This window comes from Phascolarctos cinereus, unplaced genomic scaffold (assembly GCF_003287225.1).
Source record: "Phascolarctos cinereus isolate Bilbo 61053 unplaced genomic scaffold, phaCin_HiC Scaffold_726;HRSCAF=1367, whole genome shotgun sequence".
In the NCBI taxonomy this organism is placed as follows: Eukaryota; Metazoa; Chordata; class Mammalia; order Diprotodontia; family Phascolarctidae; genus Phascolarctos; species Phascolarctos cinereus.
In genome coordinates, this window is record NW_027556098.1 from 232,821,774 (window position 1) to 232,840,503 (window position 18,730).

Genomic DNA, 18,730 nt, shown 5'->3' on the forward strand with positions numbered 1-18,730 from the left:
ACATGTTGGTTACCAAAAACATCCAACCTTCTAGTCCCTGTTTCTGTAGCTTCTGTGAGAACCCAGTGGCACAAGAAAAATCAGATAGTCATGAAACACTGCAAGACAAACTTGAGAAAAGATTGACGATCGATGACCTTGTTAAGTGGTAGTCTTTCCCCCCCTTCCCCAAATTCATCCTCCTGGAGGAAAATGCCGCAAAACCGAGCCTAAGCACGAATCCTGCCTGCAAGGCTGACGGCAGGCAGATCTGCTTGTCACACTACTTCCCCAATGCCCGCTCTGCCGCAAGGAGAGAGGGAAGGAGGCGGAGAGAAGTAAAAGCCTCACCAGCTCCCGCGAAGATGCTCCAGTGACCTCTGGCTAATGGAGAGAGCTGAGAAGGGAGCGGCGGCGACGGCGGGGTGTGCGTACTCTGCCCCCAAAGCATTCCTCACATTCCTCCACAATCTACCGCCCGAGGAACAAACAGCGCGCGTCTCCTCCAGGCATACACACCTGCCTATTCATCAGCCCCGAGCGGCCACAACCACGGCTCCAGAGCCGCACTGGCTGCTTGTCGCACTCCGCCAACACGCAGCTAAATCCGAGCCAAATCCCCCTCCCTGCCCGGGCAAAAGCAGCGAGTGGCAAAAAGCTTTGCCGAGACAGCCGCCCAACGGCCGGGGAAACGTTATTTCAACTCCTGCGTGTAACACGTTGGGGGGCTGGGGAGAGAAGAGGTTCAAGGGGCAGGGGAGACTGGTAGAGGAGTGCATGCAGGGGTGCGGACCAAGAGGAAAAGAGAGGCTAAGGCAACACACACGGAGAAAATAAGGGTGTGAGGAAGATGACCAAGAAGGGCTGAAAGGTGCTGGACAGACTTCTCCGCTGGAATTGGGGTGGGGGGCGGAGAAGGGGTGTCCAAAGAGAGAGAAAGCGCAAAGCAAAGTGGAAGGTCCTTCCAGTTCTACAGAATTCAGTTAAGACTGATGGGAGAGATAGGAGAGAGGAAGAGTATAGGGGCTAAGAGGCTTGTAGGAGATGGAGAATTTAGGGCAAATCAGATGAGGAGGTTTTACTAGGCAAGGAGGAAGGGGGGAAGAAAAACGAAGGTGAGTGCAGAATGCAAGAGGAATGGGGAGAAGAAGCCAAAGTAGGGGGCAGAAAGCCAGAAAGGATGGGAGAGGGGAAGAAGCAAGGGCAGATTTGCAAGGAAGGATTTGGGGAGGGGTGGTGTTTGGTGGAGAAGGGCAGAAGCTGAAAGCCACAGATCAGGGAGGGACTGGATGTGTGTGTGTGTGTGTGTGTGTGTGTGTGTGTGTGTGTGTGGTGTGTGTGTGTGTGTGTGTGTGTGTGTGTGTGTGTGTGTGTGTGTGTGTGTGTGTGTGTGTGTGTATATATATATATAAATTGTGGAGGGTAGAAAGATAAGCAGTAGGGAAAGGAAAAAAATCCTGGGAAATGCAAATGGAGGTTGAAACTTCAGTGCCTGGGGGGGTGGGGGGAGGGGAGAAGGCGAGTGCAGGCAGGAACACGAGGCGGGGCAGGAAAGGAGAGGAGTAGGTGGGTGGGGTGGCTGTAACTGGAGGCTCCCCTTCCCACACCCTCCCCCACCCTCGCCCCGATCTGGAGATTTGCGGGGTGAACGGAGGGGACAGTACGAGGAGCCGGGGAACTGAAGGGCCAGGGGGAGTGGAGGTGGGGGATATGGTTGGGCGCCCTCCCCGCATGCCGCACACTTACTTTCCAGGTTAGGAAGCGGCTGCCGTCGCTCCAGAAATCGGGGACATCCGCGCGGAGGGGTCGCGGCTGCGGCACCCAAAAAAAAAGTGCCAGGGCCAAGGGAGCTTCCCTCCCTTTCCCCTGAAACCCACCCCCCCCCGACGAACCCCCTCCCGCCCGCCCGCCCCCTCCCCTGCAACACTTCTCCCACCCCACCCCCGGGAGGCGGCGGCGGCGGCCAACTTCCCCCTCTACCCGGTGCCCATGGTGCCACCTTCCTCGGCGACAGCACGGAGTAAGCCCCGGTGCCTCGGTGCTGCCTGCTCCGCCGAGCAGCCCCCACCGCCCAGTCAGTCAGCCAGCCAGCCAGCCAGCCTAGGGCTCCCGGGAACGTCAGCACGTCGCCGTCCCCGACCTGCTCCGCGCCAGTTACCATTGGACGGCAGGAAAAGGCTGTCCCACCCTATTGGCCCGGCCCTCATATTGAACGGGCCAATGGGATTCGGGGTTTCAGGTCGCCATAGAGACCGATGCTGTTAAGAGCAAGAGCTGCTAGAAAAGGTGGGGAGGGTGGGGAGAATGAAGGTGTCCGGCTTCGGGAGGGGGGTACTGGGGGCGGGTTACGAGGAGCCAGAGGATCCTAGATCTAGATCCAAACCTCGGGAGGCCACCTGGTCCAGCCCCTTCATTTTACAGTTAAGAAAACTGAGACCCCGGAAGGTGTCAGTGATTTGCCTAAGATCACCGGGATAGGAAGAGGGGTGGGAGGATTTGAACCTGGGGGGATTCCCTCATTCCGTATCTTGGACGTGGATGGGCCTTCCCTTCCTTTCCTCCCCCTGATTTCTTTCCTCTCCCTTGACAGGCTTTGTCAGTGGTATCGAAGACACTGTCCCCGACCCCCAGCCCCATATAATTTACCTGTCCCTGAAGGTGACCTCAGAAACAGGTATTGCATGTACTTCTCTTTGGTTTGGGGAGCGGGCCCCTGAAACTACGCCCTTTGACCTATATGAAGCATCAGCGTCTGCGGGTGAGTCTATTTTCCCATCCTTCTCTCTTCCCCATATGCAAAATCCCCCGAATCCTGTGGTACTCAGGAATTCCTTTTCTGCATATTTATCTCAACCCCCTGAAGATCTCACTTCAAGTCGATGTTTAAAATTTAGGCCCCTACCGGGAGGTATTTTTCGAGAGTATTTTTCCTTTAAAGGAAAACAAAAATGGTATGGAAAAAGTGTGATGAGTTACATTTTACAATGAGTACAATAAGGGCTGGAATTAAAACACATTTTAACCTAGCCCACCACTTCTCACCTCTCCTTTAGTATCAAATGATAGTTATTAATCTTCTACCTATACATAGCAACAAAATAATACAAGTTTGATAGACATTCTCCGTAGTAAGTAGGAGGTTGACTTCTGGGGAAAGGTACAGTGTGCAACGCTAATGCCCCATGAGTTTTTATATTTGTATCAGAATCAAGGGGAGAGAGAATGCAATCAAATTCTGGTTAACAATTTTTAGGGACTTTAATATTCCCTAAACTTAAGTGTGAACCTGGTTTCAGTCATTGCAGTGAGCATGTGCATCTTGGGTTTTAATCCTGCCTCCCTTGCTGCTTTGCTTTATGGCGTATTCACTCTGTTCTTGTTTCCCAATCTGTAAAATGGAAATAAATATTATTTTTCGAAGTCTAAATAAGGGAAATGGATCCAGTTAAAGCAAACACAACTAATGAATTTGACAGGAAATAATTATTTTACTAAGTATATTATTACAATGAAATATAACCATTAGTTTTCTAATGATATTTCTTTTATTAAAGATAGGAAGATTTTTAAGCGATTACTATCCAGGTTATATTTTTATTAAAGAACCTGCTGTTTTAAAGACAATTTTGTGATAAAATAGTGTGTTTTTGGAAAATTTAGAGTATTTAGAAATATTCCATTGGGAGAGGGACTTTTCTTGCTTCTGTTATGAATTTTAAATTAGATAATGTGCTTTGCTATTAGATTTTTAAAAAATCTTTTGTCTTTCTTCTGTGGAAGCATTATATGGTAGTGTCTCTAGATCTAATCACAAATATTATGCATAAGCTCATTAATAGGGTGACTGTGTTTTCAGTCTCTGTAATTTGTGTGATGAAATCCAAACCTAGTTGACATCTTTGTTCAGGGTCAGACAATCCCAGATGGCAACTAAGTATTTGTACCGTTGTGTGTGGAGTAACTTGTACTTTTCCAGTGCTGGGTAGGAAGCAATAAGTCAGTAGGCTAACTGCTTTCTTGCCTTAGCATCATGGGAATTTGGTCTGCCTGCTTTGGAAAGGGATAACTAACCATGCTTCTGTTGAAGGATAGAATAAGAAAAATTTGGACTTTTTAAATAAAACCCACATGAAAAGTAATACATTGATGAACATATGACATGCCCATGCTATATAAGGTTTGATTGCAACAGCTTATGAATGCAAGATATTTTTTATTAATGCATGTGGAACAATAACAATTTCATTTTTTCCAGTTCTGGGGTTGGATAGGAAACAGAATAAACAAAAACAAATTATTTTCATTTTAGAATCATATACTTTTCTCAAGTGATGAGTTTCACTAGGATTTTATATTGCATGTGCTATATTTGTTAATAATTAAAATTGAATGAAATATAACTAATTTAGTTCTATAATATATTGCAGCTCAATATACATAATGGGAAAAAACAATGTCAATACCACCAAAAAAGACAATACAGAAGACAAGCTCATTTTTTCTCATAAAACTTCCATGAGAATGACATATATAGATATAGATGTATATGCTATCAAGAACATGCTTCAAAAAAATACATAAAAGGAGCACTCAGGCTTTCACAATTATCTTCTTCCACAGTCCACATCTTTGAAATCAAACAGTTGTCTAAAGGTTACAAGAGAACATAATATCCTACTGTATTTATTTGACTCCATCAAAATAGTTGACCCACAAAATGTAGTCAATGGCACTCTGGTTGTTAGAGTTTATCAAAGTATGGTACAGGAAAACTTCTTCTTGCCAAAGATGTTTTTCTCTCTTGTGGATGATGTTGTATATGGGATCCAAATGGGAGAAGAATTCTCCACAAACTATAAGGTATTCCAGATAATCTTCTTTGTGGATGACGTTGTACTGACATGAGAACATTACAAGGCCTTCTGAATGAGATCCACAATTATACAAAAGAAATCAACCTAACAATCCCTAGAGGAAAAACTAAATGGATGAAAAATGATGACTGATGTCCAGACTGTGATATTCTGTTGGAACAACAAACGGCTCCCTGAGTCAGTATATCATGTCTGAGGCAAGCACTGCAGCTGGACAACTGAGTTGGGTCTAGAGTCTAATGGTAGGAAGAGAGCAAGTGGCATTGCATTTAAGAAATTGCAACATTTTAACAATCCCAAGCTTCTTCCTGACATAAAAATGGTCTTTAATTTTACCTTAAATTTTATATTATAAATTTAATATTAAATAGCAATACAAATAATTAAATTTACTTTGTAACTATTTACATTTAAATAAATTTAAATATGTAAAATGTCAAAAATTTCTCGCCACTCTGTCCTTAGTCTCCATTATTTTCTATTTCACTTATTCTCATTTACTTTTATATGTTCATAATATGATTTTGGTCCCATTTCTTTAAAATGATTTTTTTTTTTTGGAATTTGAAGCCCTTCATGATAAAGGTAGCCTTTAGCCTACCTTTTGAAGTTTATTTCACAATATTCACACACACTCTCTAGCCAAACTGTCCTACTCACTGTTCTTCCTGAACAACATTCATCTTTCATCTCTCTTCCTTTGCTCAAGCTGTCTCTGTGCCTGGAATACTCCTTCCTCACCTTTAAGATCCCTAGTCTTCCTCAAAACTCAATTCAAGCAACACCTCCTACATGAGGTCTTTCCTGATTAGCACCATGGCTAGAGTCTCCCATCCTCTTGAAATTACCTTGTTTATATTTTGCATTTACTTATGTGTACAGATTGTTTCTCCCATAGAATGTAAGCTCTTCAAAGTAAGGGGTTATTTATTTATTTATTCATTTTTGCCTTTATGACCCCATTGCCCAACATATAGTAGACACTTAAATGTTTGTTGTTTAATTAATTCTAGTTCTGCTTTTCTGTCCTCCCCTTTTGGATTATAAAGGTCTTTCTAGATTTCTTTATATTCCTCATGCCTGTATATATTAATAAAATCAGGGATTTTTATCAAGTGTACTACAATTCATTTAATCATTATGTTATTGTTGGGAATTTAGATCGCTTTTAAATATTTTGCAATTATAAATGATGATGCTATAAAAGTCTTTTTAGACCAATAGCTCTTTTTTCTGTTTGATAACATTTTCAGAGTGTATTCACCTGAAGATAATGATGGTGATGATGATGATAATAATAATTTATACAATGTTTTAATGTAAGCAAACTTTTTTTTTAGGCAGTTGGGGTTAAGTGACTTGCCCAGGGTCACACAGCTAGTAAGTGTCAAGTGTTTGGTCTGAGGCTGGATTTGAACTCAGGTCCTCCTGACTTCAGAACTGGTACTCTATCCATTACAACACCTAGCTGCCCCTTGTAAACAAGCATTTTACAAATATTTCATTTTATCCTCACAACAATCCTGAGAGATAGGTGCTATTATTACCCCCCCCATTTTAAAGATACATTTCCTCTACTATTACCATCCTAGCACTGTTCTGTGCTAGGATGGTAATAGTAGAGGAAATGTGTCTGGTAAAAGTAAAGTTCCTCAAGGCATTAGGTAAAGGTGGGGGGAATGCCCCTTATTTTCCACAAAATCCACAAAACCCCGAGAACCTTGGAAAGGGGAATTTCCTCTCTGCTTGGATGAATAAATTGAAGTTTTCAGCTAGTGTCAGATAGTCGCAGTTTGACCTCATTCTTTGAACTGGGGCGACAGAGAATCTGACTTATTTTGGTGGGAGATGATTCAGCATAGAGATAGAAAAAACATGGAGAAGTCCTTCTGAGGGTATTGAATGAGAATAAACACTTCATACTCCAATAAAGACAAGAGAAAATCATGAATTCCCCTGGCTTTGATCCAGTTCCAGGGTAAAGGTAAAACCCAGGACCTTCCCACACCTTGGTTGAGTGCCTACATTGAGGGAAAATGGACTTCCTTTGGCTTAGGCTGGTTCTTGATGTGGAAGAGAAAGACAAAATTCCCCTAGGCTTTGGGAGAGGGAGAATGGGGCAGAAGTAAAGGGGACAGATCTTGGACCTACATTGTGAATAGTTATTACTCTCTAGGTACCTCCAGGGTTGTTAAGTATAGACTGGCATTAGGAATGGGAGATGCTTTGGGGAAAGACATTGACTGCTTGAGGTAATGGAAGCAGGGAAATGGGAAATATCTCTGTTAGACTGTGGAGGAGAATAAGTTACTATGACTTGAAGTATTATGATTAGTGGAGGCTATAGGACTGCATGGCAACAGGATGCTCTATCAGAAGCAATTGTGATAATCTCCAGTTAAAATTCTTTTTCTGTTTCCCCTATCTGTATGTGTGAAGATGGATGAAGAATGATTGGCTTTTGTATTTTGTTGAAATGACAGAGCTGACTTCTAACTTCTTTCTACTCTACCACATTATAGAAGTCAACACCCATGTTTTTAAGAGCAACATTCTTCCCATCATGCTTGGTGCTTGCAAATCTTGGAATCCCATCATCTCTGAAAAACTACAACTATATGTGATTCAAAGGGCAGCAGAGATGCACAGTTGATGCAAGTAGGCTGCTGTGTATTTATAATGATGACCTACTTGTAAGAAGTGGTAGGTATAAAGGAAATCATTCAGAAAAATATATGATTGTCAAAAGGGAGTTAGAATGGTCATTTAATGAGAGCAAGGGATGAACAAATGGGCAGTGCTGGTGTTATCCTGGTACAAAGACAAACCCTAGAGGAAGGCCTACAGCACAATGAGTAGATCTTCTTGGAATGATATATTGAAAAACATGGACAAGAATTATACAGAATAAGAGTTAGAATCATCCCTGTTGGAAGGGAATAACCCCATTGTCAAAATAATGTCTCCATTGAAGTTAAAATAGGTCCCCTCTCTTTCTTGTGCTTCCTCCAGTCACTAAGAAATGGTCTTTGAGAGAATATACCAGCCTAGATAAGTCTTAGAGGTCATCTAGATTAGTTAATTATACCTCACATTTCTTCTACTCTATAACATCACCAAATAAACAGATAAAATTTTAAAATTGAATGAATGCCTTTGTTGACTGGTTTTGCTAAATTTTCTTTTTCTTTTTAAAATTTGTTATTATAAGGGATGGCTCCTATGTTTTATCATATTTTTATTTATTTTGTTAAATATTTACCAATTATATTTTAATCTGGTTCAGGCCCACTCATCAGAGGGCCATAAGTTTGACCTCTCATCTTGATCTCTAAGGTCTCTTGAAGCACTAAAACTTTTATGCTGTAACTTAAAAAAATGAGGGAGTTGTGCTTGTTCATTTCTAAGGTCTCTTCCAAGTTAAACAACAAATGAATCAATATTGAATTGACCAAATATATTAATCATCTTACTAAAAATCCTTCTTTTCCTCTTTCTTTGAAGTTAGCAGGAACTATATATATATATATATATACACACACACACACACACACACACACACACACACACACACACACACATATATATATATACATACATATATATATATATATGTATATAGACTTAATTTTCAGCATGTTTTAAAGTTTTATTGGGGAAATACTTTCCTTAGGAGAGTGATAACTTATAGTACTTTATATTATAGATATTTATAATTTAATACATTGGCTCTGTGGTTTCATTAATATGAGTATTGCCTCCAGTTGTGCAGATCAACCCCCATCTACAACTTATCATCTGAAGTGATTTTTAGCCACTTGTGTACCCTATCATTATTTGGGGTGTTATGGAAATCTGAGTAGCCATATATCTGAGCACCAGTTTTCTGTCTTAAAAACTGACAAATTATGTTTGGAATTTCAGCATTGTTTTCATTAGAGTATAAGTAGTAGAATTGAACAAAAATCCAAACAACCAATCTTAGTTTCATTCTATTCCCTTTGTTTCTTGCTTCATATAGCCACCTCTGATTACAGTTCTTCCTTTTCCCATGGTTATTCCTCTCTTCCGGTATATTTTGCTTTTGCTTCCTCTGTTTTCTTTTGCATTCGTTAGTCTCCCCACCCCCATAATATTGTGCTGTTGTCAGCTCTGAAAGCTTTTTCTTTATGAAAGAAAGTTGTCAAGTCAACAAGCATTGTCTAATATGTACCAGGCACTGTGCTCAGCACAAGGGTAAAAAGAAAGGCAAATTGCAGCCCCTCTTCTCAAGGAGACCACAGTCTAATGAGAGACAATATGCAAATGATGTACAAACTATATTTTTTAAAAATAGGATAAATTGGAGCTAACTTCAGAGGGAAGGCAGTAAGATTGAAAAAGACTGAGAAAGGCTTTTTGTAAAAAGTGGGACTTCAGCTGGGACTTGAAGGAAGCCAGGGAGGCCAAGAGGTAGAGATAAGGAGAGAGAAAGCATTTCAGGGATGGGGAGCAGCCTGTGAAAATTCCTGGAATTGGAAGATGGAGTGTTGTATGCAAGGAACAGCAAGGAGGCCAGTGTCACTGAATCACAGTGTGTGTAAAGGGGAGTAAGGTGTAAGAAGACTGGAAAGGTAGGAAGGGACCAGGTTATGAAGGGCCTATTAAAGGTCAGAGGATTTTATATTTAATTCTGGAAGTAATAGGGAGCTATTGGAATTCATTGAACAGATGAGTGACATGGTCAGACTTTAGGAAGATCAATTTGACAAATGAGTGGAATGGAGAGACGAGTCAGAGAGACCCAACCAGCAGGCTATTGCTATAGTCTAGGTGTGAGGAGATGAGGACCTAAGGTGCACAGGGATAGTGGCAGTGGCGGGGAGGAAGGGAACATATTCAAGAGACTTTACAAATATAGAAGCAATAAGATTTGCCAAATGACTGGATATAGAGTAGTGAGAGAGTAAAGAATAGAGGATGTCACCTAGGTTGTCAGCCTGTGTGACTGGGAGTAACCTCAATGGTCATAAGAGAAGTTAGGAAAAAAAGGGGGGGGGTTAGAAAGATTAGTTCAGTTTTTGACATTTTTCTTTTAAGATGTTTATGAGACATCCTATTCAAGATGTCTAATTGGCAGTTGGAGATAAGAGACTGGAGGTCAGGAGAGAGGATCATCAGCATAGAGATAATAATTAGAAACATAGGATCTGATGGGAGCAAGTGAAAGATGAGAGATTGAAATAGTATAGAGGAAGAAGAGAAGAGATATACACCCTTCATTAGTACACAGAACCTGGATGAAGATCCAGTCAGGAGATTCAGGTGTGGTCAGATGGGTAAAGCCCCTACTCTACTTACTCTTTTACTAAAGTGAATTCACTATTTCTGAGCCACCTTTCCTTATTATTGTGCCTCAGAGTATAGCCCTAGTTCTTCAGGGGTTTATAATTTTGTCAGTGTCAGCATTCCCTCAGATATTCAGATTGTATTATATCCACTCCCACTACTTTAGTGCAGGGGTGCCTAACATTTTTTGTTGCATAGATCAGTTTGGCAGTCCAGTGAAACCAATGGACCCCTTCCCAGAATATTGTTTTTAAATGTACAAAATACATAGGAGTACAAAGGGAACCAACTACATTGAAATAAAGCTATGAAAATTTTTTAAAAGTTCATGAACCCCAAGATATGAACCCCTGCTTTAAGGGTTGTTGAGTAGCTATGGCTGAAAAAAATCCCAAACCTCATGACCCTCCTTTCTGGTGATTGTCCTATCTGAACTTACGTAGATTGATACGGAAAGACAGTCATTTATTTCATTGCTGGCCTGTTAAAGCCTTTCCATTTTGGTAGGACCTTCCAGAGCATAAAACCCATTGGTATAGCCTGTAAAAATCTAAGATCATCTCAACACTATTATGAGCATCAAAATAATTCTTTATTGGAAAATTGAGGAGCAGCAGAGGAAGGTAGCAAGTAGGCCTTAGTAGAACCAGGTGCAATCCAGAATCACGTCTCCCCACTTTCATAACATTCATAATCAGTAGAAGTATGGTTCAGTAGGTAGATTTGTAGCTTAAAGCTGATGTTTGTCGTTGTTTTTGTTGTTTTTCCTAACTATTTGAGAGGTATTGACTGGCTACTTATAAACTTTCTCCACAGGTTTTTTTTTTAGTTGACACTTTTTTGTGTGCTTTCTAATCACAATTTGGCAATGGCAGAAGACTGGCAGGCCTTAATAATTTTATCATTAGACATTAAAGAAGAAAACACATGATTTTTCTCTTACGTTGGTCTGTTTATTTAATATCCATTTGAGAAACACAGCTTAGGAAAAAAATGTTCTCAGCAAAGAATGTTAATTGACTAAAACGTTTTTCTGCTAACAATCTGAAAGACGCTATCTGTCTCTAACTCTTTCAAACCACAAAATAGATTTTACTCGTTAATAAACAGGCTTTATTATTTTCTATATTATCTTAAATAACAAATCTTTGTTTCAGACACATCTATTTTTCTTCTGTCTTATTCTCTTAAGTCTAGCAGAGCAAATCCTTTAAAAAAAAACAGGTATTCTCTGTATAAGGATAAATGATCTTTATATAGTTAGTGCTGATAATACAATTCCAGTCTTACAACTGAAGGCCAATTTGACTGCAAAGCATGTTTCTATAGATTCAAACCTTTGATTTTCAAGTGGGGAAAAAAATGCCTTATTGTGACTAAAAATTCCATTCTACCTGCTGTTCTATAAAGAAAACACATCATAAGACTTGTACTTGAATGGGAATTCATTGGGAAATACACAAAATTTCAAATTTTGCATCAAGTCAATAGACAACATCTGTAATTAATTATGAATAGAATAACTTGTACTTGATTTCTTCTTTACTAGACTAAAATGGAAAGAAGAAAAATACCGAACAATATTGTTGAAAAATAATTAATTTGATATATTTATACTTTTCTCATTCATTTCTTGTGTAATTATACAAGTAAATCCCATTAGGAATACAGCCCCGTCTATATAAGTTGTCATTGTACATATGATTTTATCTACCTACTACTACTACCCCTAGCATGAAATCTTTTTTTCATTGCAAATTTCAAGAGTAGAAAAACAATTACTGCATGTTCCTTCATATAGCATCTCATAATTTATAATACAATGATATTACAAATTACTTAGCAACATTTATCAAATATTTCAATTTTGGATTTTAAGGTATATCACAATTTTATTTGGAAAGGTAATTAGTATTAATGGAGTGAATAGTCAGTATATTTTTATGATAATTAATTCAAGAAGTATCAGTGCTCTGCTAAGTTGTTGAACTTAGAATTCTGGAAACAAACTGCTCCAAGTCTTGCATAGAAGTGTTACAGAAACCTTGTAAACTTCCTTCTACTGTTCTAATGATGTTACTTTTATACTGACCTGTAGGGGGATAAAACCTCTGACTTTTCTCTTCAATCTTGTTTCTTTTTTTTTTTTTTCATTCAACCATTGAGCTGCCTACTAAGACGGGTAACAAAAGAGACAAATCTTATTATCTATAGCATATGTGTGTTTTATTTTAATAGGCCACAGAACAATTATTAGTTGAATATGACTCAGTCACTTATCAACTTGGAATAGATTCAAAGCAGTGATGTTGAGGTGAAAATCTGAGAATCATATTGCCAAACCTTGACTCGTCCAGTTCCTGAAGAAATGGAGCCTAATCCTTTTTTTCCTTCCCATTTTGGTAATATGTGTTCCTTTCTAATAGTATTATTACTTTAGAAGGCCTGGTTTTTATTTTTCTCAAGCAGTTTCATAGCATACTTTGTTATCTTGGTTCTGCTGTGCTCATGGTAGGTGATCAACAAGTTCTTGAAAGCAGTGAAGGAACAATGCTCCACATCTCAAATTATACCAGCATTCTTGCCATCATTTTACTCATTCTAGATATTTTATGATATGGAATCTGTTGTTTTAAAGAAGTTCATACTTCTTTAAGATGTTACCGCATAAAACTTTCTTTAATTTCATGTAACAGCCAATTATCAGAGATTTCCTAATTTATTCTGTTTCAGAAATCTTGAGATGGTATTGAAAGACCTAGCTTTTGAAGGCTATTCTCTATTTCTAGCTGCTTGGAGATAGAAGCATAGTTTGATTTCAAGACATTTCAGTCAGCTTCCTCAGCTTGGACTGTTAGCAGTATCTGGCATTGTTAACTTCCTGAGATTTGTCAAATATAGTGACCACTACCTACTTTTGATGATTCATATGGGGACAAATGATACTGTCAGAAGGAACCCAGAAAGAATCTCTAGAAAGTACAAGGTACCAGGCAAGAAATTAAAAACATTTGGGGCATAAGTAGTGTTTTCATAACTGAAGGTAGGGACTTTAGTAAAGAAAGGAAAATGTAATAATGATAAATTGTGTTTCTATGGCCTTTAGAGGTTTGCAAAGTACTTTGCATAATCTGTCTTATTTTGATCGTAATAGCAAACATGAGGAAAGTGGTACAATTATCATCATTTATCCTAAAGTCACAGTTAGCAAGTGGCAGAGCCAGGATCTGAATCTAGATCTTTAATTCTGTTCAGTGTTCTTTCTGTTATACTATATCTCTATGGTCAAGGATAGGAGAATGGGCTATAGATTTCTAGATCATGGTTTAAGCCAGGAATGATAGCTAGTGAGAGTCAGGAAGATTACATTCATATGAAAATTTGGATATTCCATCAAGAAAATTTTAAGCTGAAAACTTTAGGAGTAGGGAGAACTATTCCCAATACAATCCCTAAAAAATATTACAAAGAAGAGTGAGAAAGACATATGTAAAGTAGCTCTACAATTGCATAGGGATTCACAGGTGACAATATCCAGGAAGAGAATCAATAATATTTCTAGCCTCAAATGTCTATATGTAAGTGCACAGAATCCAAGCGATAAAGTGATATATAGGTCCTAATGCAAGGATGAAAAATTGACCTTAGAAATATTGCTGAACACTTCATTGTTGTGATGTGACTTGTGAATGGAATATGGCAATGGAAGTATCTCTTTTTCAAAAGGGACAAATTAGATAAAAAGAGAAATAGAGTGTCATATATGTTATATGTATATATATGTATATATACATATATATATATATATATATATATAAATGCAAATATGTGTATATTTATGTGTATTCCTGTGTGGAACTCCAAAAGCCAAGAGAAGAGCATGGTACACATTTGAGTGAGGATCAAATGTAATAAACAATATGGTAGAAAGACGTTATAGGCACACTCTTTCTTTATGCTCTTTTAATCATTGTAATCCTATCTTTGTTGGCTTCTGGGACTTAGATAACAGTCTCTTCTCCCTTTTCCCTCAGTTCAATCCCAGGACCTATATCAAGGATGAAGGATACAATGCAGATATTTTCTGGATGATGTAGAATGGAAAGGATTAAGATATAAAAGAGGAGGATTTCTCACCCTAACTCTTATACACAACTTTTCCTTGTAATTAATTTTTTTTTATCTGTAGTCTCCCTGCAACTTGCCTCTTAATTTACCTTGACAATTATTTTTCCCACCTAAGGGAGAAAGACACTGATGGGAATTGATATTCTGGGCTTGTGGGTGAGCAATGAAGAACAATTTGTGCATGACATAGAAATTAAGACAATCTTGAGAACAACTGATAGTTTGTGGTAGATAAGGTGGAAAGGCATTGTATGTTATGTATCCTAGACTTTGGGAAAGCAGAAATTTTTTTTAAAAAAGTTTAAATAGTTGGGGCAGCTAAGAGGTACAGTGGATAGAGGACCAGCTCTGGAGTCAGGAGGACCTGAGTTCAAATCTGACCTCAGACACTTGGTACTTACTAGCTATGTGAAGCTGGGCAAGTCACTTAATCCCAACTGCCCCACCCAAAAAAAATTTTTTTTAACAGTTTAACTTCTACCAGGAAGGACAATTCAATTATATAAATAAGAAACAAAACAAAATAAAATAAAGCATAGTGGAAGCAAAATCACTGTATGTATTTGTATCTCATAATGTTACATATTTGTCTATTAGGATTTTGTTGTTGTTGTTATCTTTCTTTGCATAGTTTTAGTTAGTGTGTTTATTCTTTTGATTCTGCTTTCTTCACTCAGAATTACTTCATATTAATTTTCTAGTATATTCCTTTGTTTCATATCATCATAAAAGTACAACAATGTTCTATTGCATTCATGTACCATAATTTGTTCTTCCATTCCTCAACCAGGGGACTGTGTAGCTTGTTTCCAGGTTTTTGCTACTATAACAATTGGTTCTCAGGATTTTTGTTTGTTGGTTTTTTTAAGTCTGGGTGTCCCTAGATCTTTTTGAGTTTCAGTTTCACCTAGATGAAAGTGCATTGGCCTCTCCCAGGCCCTATCTACTACTGATCAACAGAGGAGCTTTAACCTACTCTATTTTAACAGCCTAGGCCAGGTCTTTCCTTCTTCTTAGGCAGCCTAGAGGTCCTTCAACTCCTGGGCTCTCATTATATTGTTGCTAGACTTAATACAGACACCTGATCCCTTAGCCCACTGAAGTTCAGAACTCCTGAGCTCAAGTGATCCAACAGTATCAGCCTCCCCTCTAGCAAGTGTTACAAACATGTACCACTGTACTCATATTTCTTTATAGAGCTATCCCCTCCCCCATCATTACCTCCTTCAGAAATTATCTTAGTAGTAATATCAAAGAGTATGAACATTTTTGTAGGTCCTCTTACATGATTCCATATTGCTTTCCAAAAGGTTCGAACCAATTCACAATTCTACCAGTAGTGTAATAGCATGACTATTTATACACAGTCACACCAATGTTGCATGGAAGGTTTGTCAATTTTATCAGTGTTAGTAACTCAAAAATTTTTTTCAATTTTGTATTTCTCTGTTTGGTCATTTGATTTTTTCTCAAAGCTGTCTGTTCATTTCCTTTGACAAAGGATTACACAAATTTATACATCCCAGAGAAATTTTAAAAAATATGTGTGTATCATGTATAACCTATATCAAATTGTTTATCATCTCAGGGAGGGGGGAAAGGAAGAGGGGAGAGGGAAGGAAGGAGGGAGAGAGAGAGAGAGAAAGAGAGAGAAGTTGGAACTCAAAAAATTTTAAAAAACCAAATGTTAAAATTGTTTTTACATATAATTGAGAAAGAATAAAATACTATTAAAAATAAATATGTGTATATGTTTGGACATGTTGAAACAACTATATCTGTCGTTTTCCTTATTTTAAAAAACAAATGATGGTTGTCTGATGTTATCTCGCGGTCTTCTCTTTCATTTTTTCTGGATGTCAGATTTTTATCAGAAATGTTTATTACGAAGATTTTTCTCTACTCTTTTTCTTTTACCTTATTTTAGGTGAATTGCTTTTTGTGGTGCAAAAGATTTTTATATTACAGAATCAAATTCATATATTTTGTCTCTTCTTAGTAGAAAAGCTTCCAAAGTTTCTTTGTTTCATATAACACTAGTTCTTATATTCATGTCATTGCTCTTTTTTTTTTTAAAAGGCATATTTAGGATATATCCATTCATTTCAGCCTTTATAATATTTTAAGATAAATATGGGTTGTATTTTATCAAAGGTTTTTCTCTATGTTTATTGGAATTATGATGTGGTTTTTATTATTAGAATTACTATGCTAATTATCATATGGATTTGTTATACCAATTACTTTCATAATACTAAATCATTCCTGATTTAATTTCAACTTCATTTTAATGTATATTAAAATACACATTGCAGTTTTCCAGTATTTTATTACATGGTTTGTATTGATATTCATCAATTATAAAAGGCAACATGATGTAATGGCATGTTTCTGGAATGGAGTTAGGAAGACATGAGTTCAAATCTTACCGAAAACACTTATTGTCGGTTTGGCCTTGAACAAATCAATGAGTTCTACATGTCCCTGTACGCCTAATTAACTTATCTGTTAAGTCCTAAATGGCTTGAGGTCTGTGCTGGTGAAGGGAATTTCCTACACTAACAAAATCAGAAATGTCATATATTTGCATATTCATTAATTATATTGTCATCTAATTTTTTCCTGACTTACCCTTGTTTGATTTGGAATTTGGGACCATACACACACACACACACACACACACACACTTATATGTACATTATATATACACATATACACACATATATGTATGTATATAAATGTAGTTATAGATATAGTTGAATAGAGTGAAATTTTTCTTTACTTTTGAAAATCACTTATGTGGTGTACAGATTATTTATTATTTGAATATTTGCTAGAATTCACTTATGAACCTGGCTGGTTTCAGTGGGTTTTTTTACATCTCAAGTCATTAAGGAACTGCTCAATTTCTTTTTCTGACATTGCTTTATTTGGGTCATCTAGTTGCTATTTTGTAATTTCATATTTCTGTAAACATTTGTCCCTTTTCATTTAATGTTTTTGTTGGCAAATAGTTACAATATTATACCAGTCTGATTTTTTTAAAAATTGCATTATTCTTTGTGTTTTGTCCTTCTACATTTCTTGTTTCGGCATTTTGAGTTTTCTTCTTCCTCCACCTCTTAAAATTAAATGAAAAAAAACTTTAAAAACTGTCTTTGTTTTATTTAGTAATTCAGTTGTTTTCAATTTTCACATTAAATTTATGAAATATCCAAATTCACATCTTCATAAGCATTGCATTAAACCTACTCCTTTCAATTTAATCAATTTTTTTTCTAATTTTTTTAAAACTGCAAACAATTCATCAACCTCTTTTTTCCCTCAGATTTGGGAGAGTAATTTGCTTCTAAAACTGCTATACTTTATAAACATCAATATTTTCATATTTGTGCTAATGTATTTAATATAACTTGTTATTGTTTCCATAATATTATCTTTATCCAAAGAATTATTTTAACATTTCAGCTTTACTCTCTATCTAGGCCTAGATAGTTTATAGATAGTATTTATTTTTTCTTTTTAATGCCATTTTAAAACTTAATGACTGCATTCATAGTGATGAGGGCACTCCCTTAATGTCATGAATACAACTTGTTCACAACTTTCTGTGCAGTTCATGTCCATATGTGCCCACCATCTTTCTGTCCTAGACGGGATTCTCTGAGATTACCTACTCTCTCCTCTCTATTTGCCCTGCTTCCAATGGGACCCATCTACCACATCAACAAGGGGGCCAATCCTTGTGGACAAGGGGGACCAGCATCCTCACTACCAACAATACCATGACCAATTGCTGACCAAATGCCAAACAGAAAAGCAAGTCTAAAAGCCCTGAAAATAGCAGTACAGCCCTTCCCTCTGCTCCATCCACCAACCAATTCTATTTCTATTCTAGCCCTAATAGTTATATCCAGGGTAATATCCCTTGTGGAGATTTGACCTGACTACTGCCTCTGTAGATGCTACAGTCCTTGCTTCCTTGGCTGTCACCACTCCTGTAGACCCTAAAAAGAAAATTCTTACCCAAAGCCCTTAGCACTGTCACATGTTCAACATCAGAAGCAGATATGTTTTTAGCAATGGAAATGGCACTTAAAGAGATGCATTATCATCACTTTGACATTGTATCCTGAAGACCACTGCCTTACCTTCTTACTAATAGTCAGTAGTTCTTATGTTTGTTGTATCAATTAGAATGTGAGCTCCTTGAGAACAGGAAAATGCCATTCTTTTCTAGTAACTGCTTAATAATTGTTTTTCATTCATTCATATATACATTAATACATAAACATGAAAATATTCTTCCCAATGAAACAATATAATTACAATAAAAAGAAAAGAAACTAATTGGCAAAGATGTTCTAATGAAAGCTATATATAGAAACAGTCTCCCATCCAAAAAGAATAAAGAAATTAAG

General features: G+C 37.6%; 2 protein-coding genes across 2 annotated transcripts in view; one reads left to right on the forward strand and one right to left on the reverse strand.

The window, feature by feature from the left end:
• PKP4 (plakophilin 4) overlaps nt 1–1,859 on the reverse strand; it is a 245,444-nt gene extending 243,585 nt beyond the window's left edge. The window contains 1 exon segment of the mRNA XM_021004877.1: nt 1,726–1,859. The gene's annotated coding sequence lies outside the window, so the exon portion shown is untranslated.
• Nucleotides 1,860–2,217: 358 nt separating this feature from the next.
• The window catches only part of CCDC148 (coiled-coil domain containing 148), a 277,956-nt gene continuing 261,443 nt past the window's right edge, over nt 2,218–18,730 (forward strand). Inside the window, exons 1-2 of the mRNA XM_078147022.1 lie at nt 2,218–2,265; nt 2,570–2,737. The gene's annotated coding sequence lies outside the window, so the exon portion shown is untranslated. The remainder of the gene's footprint in view (nt 2,266–2,569; nt 2,738–18,730) is intronic.